This window comes from Quercus robur, chromosome 7 (genome assembly GCF_932294415.1).
Source record: "Quercus robur chromosome 7, dhQueRobu3.1, whole genome shotgun sequence".
Taxonomy (NCBI): domain Eukaryota; kingdom Viridiplantae; phylum Streptophyta; class Magnoliopsida; order Fagales; family Fagaceae; genus Quercus; species Quercus robur.
This window is the reverse complement of record NC_065540.1, coordinates 20348859-20358797: the sequence shown is the minus strand read 5'-3', so window position 1 is coordinate 20358797 and position 9939 is coordinate 20348859.

Genomic DNA, 9939 nt, shown 5'->3' with positions numbered 1-9939 from the left:
TTATAATTAGATATTTACAATAACAAGAATGGAGAGATTCGATACTTAATTCTTTTTTTTTTTTTTGGCCAAACATGAGTATCAAAACATTTTCGAGTATTTAATTATTTTCTCGGATGTATGCAACCTCCATCCTATGCACACCAAGTTATAACAAGGAGGAATCTCATGAATGTAACCCCAAAATAGTAACAAATATTTTAAATCCAATAACTCATGAATATTATAAGGTTTTAAAAATCACTAAATCAACTCTTCGAGAGCAGTACTTAATTCTCTTTACAAGGAAAAACCTTTAATACCATTAAATTACAAAGTACAAACCTCCTGACATTGGAGGATACAATAGAAAAGAAAGCCGGACTTTGATATAGTACTGCCATGCCGAAAGCAAACTAGCTACAAAATCTGCCAACAGCAACCAGCTCACTATCTAGAATAGAATCACCAATTAATTCACGGTGTATATTAGTCCAAAAAATAGGCGTGGAGGTGGGTCGGTGGTTGGTTGGTTGGTTGGTTAATTTGTTGGTTTGTTGAGCAACCATTGAATAGGAACCCCTCATATCCGGAGAGAAAGGAGCCCCTTACACCTTGTGGACCCATAGATTAAAACTGATTTTATTTTTTAATTTTTTCAAACATTATAATTACATAATAACTTAATTAAGAAGAAGATAAAAATAATACATTTTGAGCCAAAACTGAACTAAGATGTGTAGGTGATATTAATTGATTTAATTAATATAAAAATAATAGGTAGGTGATATAGTCTTGATGTTGAGGAATTATTAGGTTTTTCAGTAGAGTTTTTAGTGTGGTCCTTCCAACTAATGAGTTAATGTTATTTATAAATAAGTTTTCTAATCAAAATAAAGAATAAAAATTAAAAATTACCTACAGTTATATAAATAATAATATTTTATTGGTTAAAAAGTTAAAGAGAGCCACTGGTACACCTGGTGAACCTAGCAACTTCTCCCTAATGTCCTATCCTATGTAAAAATAATGTTGCGTTTATTAATCATAATTTATCAGTCATCACCGCCAACGAATATCGTTATTACTTTTTGGTTGGTTCATAAAGAAAAAAAAAAAAAAAAAAGGTTAAAAACAAATGAGTCATTGGCGCCGATTGAGGAAAAGTAGTCAAGCTACAGAACCAAAACGGCAAATGGAGTAGTTTGATGTTTGATTGATTGAGGTCACATGCATGGATGCAGGATATGTTATGCTCATGCCCACCTTATTAGCAAATAGCATTCGTTAGTACCCTGTCAATGGGTAGCATCATTGTTGCCATGATTTGACTGATAAAGATTTGGTGCATGGCACCCAGTCTATTATTTATTTATAATATATAAATAAATAAATAAAATTTAAAAAGTCCTATGGACGTGATGACCGGCGGTAGTTAGTTTTTTTTTTTTTTTTTTTAGAGATCAAGGTGACAGCTAGTTGACCTAGCACAAAGTGATTCAGCCTAAATTGTAATAGTATTTTTAATTATTATTTAAAAAATAATTTTATTAACCGGTGTTTTTAAAATAACTATTAATAAATTACTAAAAAAAATTTCGACTCTATTTTATAAGAAAAATAAAAACTTGTCAAAAAAATTAAAATTTTTTTTCTTAAAAAGTTTTCAAAAATATTTTTTAACTTAATACATTTATGTAGCATTTGGTACATGATAATATTTTAGGATTTTTAAGAATGTTTAATAATTTTCATATTTGGTTGTAAATTACATTAGGGAATGTGGATTCCCCCTTTTAATAGGAATGTGGATTCCTTTTAAAATATGTGGGTTTCTAGATTTCCAAACTTAAAACAAATTGTATTTTTTATAAATTGACAATTTTAACTATTTTTCATTATCATTTAAGCAATTAAGATAAAATATAAAACAATTCATTAATATATTTTCTTTTATCTTTATCTCTTCTTGCCAAAACAACATTATCTCTTTCCATCAAAACAACATAAACAAGATAGATAACTCTGTTAATATATTCATCTTTTCTTCTTTTAGACTATAGTTTTAATAAATTTGTCATAATTTTTAGTTTATATTTTGTTTTTTATTATTTATTTAGAGGAAGATTATTATTATTTTTTGTTAAAAAAGACTTATATTGGATTTACAAATCTAAGGACAGAATGTGAAAAATAAATAATTCAGTTAAGATTTCTAGGAATAAATCAAACACTATAATCTCACATTTTTAGGAATCTTATTAGATTCCTAATTAAACCAAACATAGGAATAGTTACATTCCTAGACATCCAGATTATAAAGCATCATATTTTCAAAAATCTAGATGTCAGGAATAATGTGAATTTTCCCATTCCAAACGCCACCTTAAGGCATCATCTGCGTTATTCCCTTTCAAAAAAAAATTTAAAAATTAAAAAGAGAAGTTTGGTAATCAAAAAACCTTTCTACACTACTTTAATGAAGTCAGTCACCTCTTCTATTTCCTTTCATGCAAACTTCTAGACTTGGAGGGATTGGATTTAGGATTCAGTACAATAACTAGAACTACTGCATCGCACCATATAATATAGGAAATTAATGATTGAGATTAAGAGTTACAAAAGTCACTTTTAATCTTAATCTTGAATATAAAAAATTAATTAATTAACCTTCACCTTTTTATCATCACTTTTACATTTCACATCCTAATGGTTAATTGCACGATGCAATAGCATACTTGTCTATAATTACACTAAATCTCAATCCAACTTGGAGCTCCATTTCTTCTCTTTATAGAAGTGCAATAGCATACCGTATCAAATCTCAATCCGACTTGGAGGTCCATTTCTTCTCTTATAGATCAACTGTGGCATCTGCGGCAGAACCCAAACTCTGTTTGGGCTTAAATGCTTAGAATCGGTTATTATCCTAAAAATTCATTTTTACATGTCCAGCGTGAGACTTGTTGGCTGTAGCTCTCCTTCTTGGAGACCTATTCTGTTGGAAAGAAATTTGTTTCTTGATGGCCTCCAATGGCAAGTAATAAATGGTTGTGTGATGTCTCAAACTGGGTGTGTAACTGTGTATTTTGTCCAGCATCAAATATGTGTATTTGATCAATTTGTGATTTTAAACAATTGCAATGAACGTCAATTGTGACTAGCTAGACTAATTGAACAAGATCTTATTAAAGTTCAATAAAAAAATTTTAAAGTACTTCAATTCAATAACAAATAAAAACTTCATTGACTATCTCTCAAAAATTAAAGTGGTAGCTTCAAGTTGACCGGTAATTTGTAATGCATAGGGTCCAAATCATAATCAAAGCCTGATCCAAGTTCAAATGACATTGAAACCTTCTGAAGAACCTAATTGAATCACATAAATTAATAATATTTCAATAAGGAATAAATTGTAGTTTTATTTTTTAAATCAATTTAGCTAAAATAATTGTGGAGGCCAGTTAATCAATAATTATTAAAACCGTGTTAACTGGGCCTGTGACCCATCTGAGGACGTTAAACCATCCGAGGAGGCCTACATAAGATTACAAGGGAATCTAATGAAAAGAGGAGTAGATATCACATGAGATGGGTCCAGTATTCGTTCGAGGACAAAATCTTTCTCGGCAATATGTGTCCGAGGACGACCTGAATGCCGTATTGTCACAAATACACTTTAAAACTACATTACCACTAAAGGTGGGACATGGGGCCAAGGGTAAGAAAGAAAAGATAAACAAATATCTTTAACAACTCCTGCCTCCACATTAATTGCCTCTCAACCAACTCTCTGGCCGCATTAATGTGGATGTGATGCCTAAACAGTAATGAAGCAGCCTTACAGCTGCTGGTTTGAGGTTCCAGGAAGTGTTGGATGAGACAGGAAGGGATCCCCCGAATCCAACCTACACGTGTGTGGTGAAGATGACACTAAGAGAACAGTATATAACATGAAAGAATGCATTAAGAGAAAGGGAACTTCTAAACAATTGATGCTTAGAAGAAAATCTTACGAAATAAAGAACTTAGCTTGTTTCAAGGATAAATTGATAGTAATATTTGTATTAATCCATCTAGAAACGTTAAGTTTAATTGTTTTTCTTTTGAAATTAATCTAGTTCTTTTATATCCACGTTCTACAAATTTATTGTTTGAGCCTTTAGCATTCGAATCCAATACGAGTTTGGGATCGATATAAATTGAGTCCTTACAATAATTATATAAAAATTTATAAGCAAAGATAAATGAATATTTAATGTTGGAGTATTTTTAGAAAAAGTATTATTTTTTATTCTAAATATATTTTTTATATGAGAATTTTATTCTAAATATTGAATATATAATCGACAAGTATTCATTGCCAATTTATGCTATCCATATGTTGAATAATTTAATTTAGTATTACTCACATTAATTTACATCATTATTTTTATTAGAAGAAATATGTCAATTTCATTAAACCAAAGAGGCCAAATCAGCCTAAATTACATGATAAATATTTAGTAGCACATCTTCCATCTAGACAAGCAAATTGGGCGATAAAATTTCCCTTCTAGCGAAGGAATGAGCTACTGCATTCCCTTGACAGCATACATGGGAGAAATTAATACATGAAAAATGAGAAACTAGAAATTTCACATCTTGAATTAAGTGTCCATGTAAAGCTAAGGACAAATCAGAGTTTATAATGTTGCAAATAATAATCTCTGAGTCACCCTCAACCATCACATATTGAAGACCCAGTTCTAATCAAGCCCTCTAAATTACAGACCACTATACCTATCCCCGCTCTGTTCTCCTTGGAAAAATTGCCCTATTAATTTTTATTTTTTTAATGAACCAGAAGTTTTTATTAACACCAAAAAAAAAAAAAAAAAGCGACTATACAGTAGAATATGATCCTCAGCTTCAATTACCGACACAAAAGAACCAAAAGAGTTGTTCAACAAAGACCACGTAGCTAATACATGTCTAGCAAAATTTGCTTCTCTACCCACTAATGTAAATTAATTTACATTATTCGTTTTTTTTTTATAGGAACATTATTCTTTGTTTAAAAAACGTATCTTACATATTGGTGCCAAATAGCAATTCTTACCAATATTAACTATATTGATAAAGTATTAAATATTCATGAATTACTTGTATTTGACTTTGCCTTATGTGGCAAACTTTGTGAACGTTAGTGACAGTTTTATTCACTATGGTTTTAAACATTGCTTCTTTTGGTTGAAGTTAATTTCATTGAAACAAATTTGACAACAATGCAACGAATCAGTTTAACCATTGAATTAAATGGTAAGCCTTATGGCTGTAGCATTATTAATGGTTAATGGCTTTTTTTTTTTTTTAGGGGAATGGTTAATGGCTTTTAAATCTGTTATTGATGGCTATGCATTTTTATTACTATTCAAAATTTTTTTTTTTTTGCTTCAACACTATTCAATTTTTTTTAATCGTCGCTTTATTGGAGAAAAATAATGTCTGAATTTATTTTGATCACTAACTACTAAGCAATGTCATGAAGTTTCCCACTTAACTAATATATATATTTCTCACAAAAAAAAAAACTAATATATATATATATATATATTTTTTTTTTTTTTCTTAAAAACCTAATACATATATATACACACACTTTCCTCAACCAAAAAAAAAAAAAAAAACACACTAATATATATACACGTGGTCAAGGAAATTTTTTTTTTTTTGATAAGACGTGGTCAAGGAATTATAAGACATAATAGTATAATACTATTCCTTTTTTGTTATCTTTGCTCACACTTTGTCACCCAATTTAATTTGAGAGCATGCCAAATATATGTTTACCATTCCGACAAATATATGTTTATCTTTTTTATCCTTAAAAAAATACTATTATTTTGTGTATACTTTGTTATGGGTAAAAATAAATATTATGAATAGCTTCTTATCCTACTATAAGTGGTGTAGACTTTGAAAAGATATACAGTGGATGGATAGGCTTGTTGTATCGTGGGAGCAGCACACATAATTGCTTATCTACTGCATCGAAAAACTTCATAGACAGTTTATCGTCTTAGGAGAGCAATTTGATCCGTGCCTTAACTTCACCACCTAAAACTCATGGAATTGATGGTAATTTTATTTATCATGTTATAAGATATTATGAAAAATACCAACATGGTACTATCTCCTAATTTTCTCTCTATTTATGGTGAAATATAATTATCTAAATTATTATTTTATAAATTATGAATTGTAATTTATTTATTAATTTATGTTCTTAGGAACAACATTTAAAAAATAAAATATAGAAAAATGTAATCTCTAAACTTTCCCTTCACCATTCACATTTGGAGTTCTAAAAATTTTAGCATTTAGCATACCAAAAAGTTACTTTGTCTTTTTAGTATACTATTTAACAATACACCATACATCTCATAATCTATTCTTTTACCTCTTTATTTAAATATTTTTTTATTCTTTTTCTTTATATTTATTATTTCTTTATGCATGGAAGAGAGATAGAAAGAGAATTGAATAAAAAATGGGGAAAAAAAGGTTTAGCTCATCGGATGTAGGAGAAAATACAAGGTGTTTCGGATGCATGTATCCTCACACCTTATACCACCTTCGGATGTAGAGTTTTTTTTGGTATTTGGGGTTCTAAAATAACATTTTAGTACACCCAATGTGAATGCTTAGTATAATTTGCCCCCACCATTCATTAAAACCTACTATGACTTTTGAGTGAAAATTTGTGGTATGCTTTTGTATAAAAAACCTCATTATCTACACCGTGTGTGTGTGTGTTTTGGTTTTTTTATTTTTTAAAAGGGTAATTGTCTAATGTACATTGCTTAAGAAAGTGTTATGTATAGTATAATTTGTCACACCATTCTTTAAAAGCTATCATTAGTTTTGAGTTGAGTTAATGTGTTTTGTGTTAAAATCTCATTCCTTCTTCTTTGTGTGTGTATGTATTTATTTCTCAAAAACAAAAAAAAAATCCGTAAATCTCACCTCAAGTCAATTATACCACACAATTGCACTAATCTATAAAAATGATACTATTAACTTAAAAATTGATTATTTAACTAAAATCTTTGAAATGATCACTAGCGCAGTTCCTTCAGTACAATTAAAATTAAACGTGATTCTTAAAAAGTCCTAAAATATAATGAAGCGCAAACATGTCTTGAGGATCCTAGAACTTAATCTAAAGTATGATCATGACAGTCCCCATTACAGTGTTAACAATAGGCCAATACCAGATTCACCATCAGGACAAATCTTTTCGTACTCTACAAAGCTCGCTCCCGATATCAATATGGAGGTCACGTCATGTTATAATAATAAAAAATCTCTCTCTTTTTCAAAAAATAAGGTTAATTAGCTTTGGTTTTCCTCTCTTAAATTTTATTTGAGTCAGAAATAACTAACGAGCTTAAAAGTTACTAAGTTATTTGTACCTGTCTAATTTGTTAAAAGTTCATAACCTACCTTAAAAATTTGGGATTAAAATTGTGCTGTTGTTGTTGACCTGACACCTGAGGTATTTGTATTACTAATAACCCAAGCAAAATTATCAAACTTCCCTATTTTAGATTTTACTAAAATTTTTATTTTTCTTAATTGAATCAGGGTATTATAATTTTTATAAAAAAAATTTTGATTTTATTTTAGAAAAATAATTTGTATATTTAAATTTGAAAGTGATGTGACTTAACTTCAACTACTGCACAAGATCAACTCTGGACATGAATTCCCACTCAAAAGATATCCTACTAGGTATGCGGCTACTAAGAACACGTGAAGGAATCGTACCTTTGTTTCCTGTCCTGATATTGATGACAGATAAGAAAATTAGTATATGATTGCAAAACATTATTTGTGGGCTAAATTAGAAAAGAAAAAATTTAAGAATGGTGATGGTTAGAGCATCCACGTCCGGATCTTAAATCTCATCTTATTTTACCATCTCAAAAAGTTATTTTATCAATTATATCATACCATTTTACAATATACCCACCATTCCAAAACTCTATTATTTTACCATCTTATTAAAATATTATTTTTTTAATCTTTTTTTATTATTACTTTTCCAACTGTCACCTTTTTTGTTTTCAAAATTAACTCTTCTCCGTTTACAGAACTGTGCACTATTAAAATAAAATTTTTTTGGATGGCATACTGCTACAGTGCGATCTCACATATGAGATCGCACTGTAGCAGTATGCCAAAAAATTTTGGCCGGTCCCAGGTTTAGCAATCCAATTGCTGGGGTAATTTGGGCCCAAATGCCAAATATATTTTACAATTTGGCATTTGAGAAGTTTTTAAGCTGAAACACAACCTATGTTACACACTATCACCTAGTTTTTAAGCTGAAATTTTATGTTAAAGTCACTTTTTTCAGTTTTGTAACAGTATGTCCAGGGTGTGTAGTTTTTAAATAAAGATTAAAGCAAAGTACTACATTCATACAAATTTTATTATGGTTCAAATTTTAAATGTTCGAATGACTCTAATATGATTGAACTTAGAATCTTATGGAAATTAATCGAGTGATAAGAAAAAGAAAACAAATACAAATACAAGGATGATGACGAATCACGATGAGAGCCAAATGGATTTGGGCATGACCAAAGACCAAGTCAAACCGAAACACACCCAGGAAACATGCATCGCACGTCCACCACCACTAAAGGACACATCAACTGACGTGAATAGTACAATCCCAACTGCCCAATGCAATTATACGCGTAGAGTTCACTAACCCAAACTTTTTGATGTGCGTGTTTTTCTTTAATAATCCTATAGTTACTCAATTTAATAATCCTATTGCATTGATAAAGGATGGGAGATTTGAATTTTTGTTTTTCTCCAAAAGCTAGAAGGCTCTTTATCTTTTAATTTTTTTTGTTAACTAAACTCTAAAGTAAAGTAGTAGATATTTTTTCACGATGCATGACTTAATTAAACACTATATGCAAATAAATCAAAAGTATATTAATAATGAGTGAATGACATGAGAAAAACTAAAAAGAACACATTAATTTTTTTTTTTTTTTTGAAATAGAAATTTACTCTAAACTAATTTTTTTTTTTTTTGAAAAATAAATACAACATGCTGCTAACCCCGCAATTTGAACCCTTTCCTCCCTAAACCCTCAAGCACTTTGTACATGGGGAGGTGTCAATTCAGCTACAAGACCTTTGGCACTCTAAACTAATCTTAGTATATATGTATGTGAAACACTCTCATGGATATATTCTAACATTTACTCTTCCACCTCACAAGAACTTATAAAGCAAACCGATGATGTCGTCCTATAGCCTCTCTGAGGGTTTTGTGATTCTTGGCAAAATTAATATTATTGATTGTGGCCTGGCCTATTGACAAAATCATCATTGTTCACCAACTTATGCCAGCTTGGAATGATGGTTAGAATTTAAAGGAACAGGGATTTTTTTTTTTTTTTGGGTGTTGGTGGTAGTGGATGCATTTTGGGCATTATCTAGTAAGAAATTTTTATTTATTGTTAAATTCCATTATGTTTTAGCAAAATATTATTCTACTAAGATTGATTATAAAAAACTCAATCCTGCAAATTTCAAAATTAATAAATGCGAGTTACCAAACCCAAACACCTTAGTGGGTGGCATGTGTGGTTCAAGTCACAAAAGGTGGCATAGCCACGGACTTTTTTGGTTGCTCTTGCCCACTACCAAGCCACCCTTTGCCGCAACGAAGCGTGTTTGGCCAATTGCCAAAAAAAAAAAAAAAAAAAAAAGAAGAAGAAGAAAAGAGAAAAGCATGCTGGCCATGCGCTGTTGAAAGCAACAGCTGTTGTTGATCTCACCCATTACCTCTGATACACACACGAGTCTCTTGATAGAGTGTTTCAGCCAAAATACACACATATAATACTCCAACAAAATTCGCTCATGAATAAAGCAAAGATAGGAAAA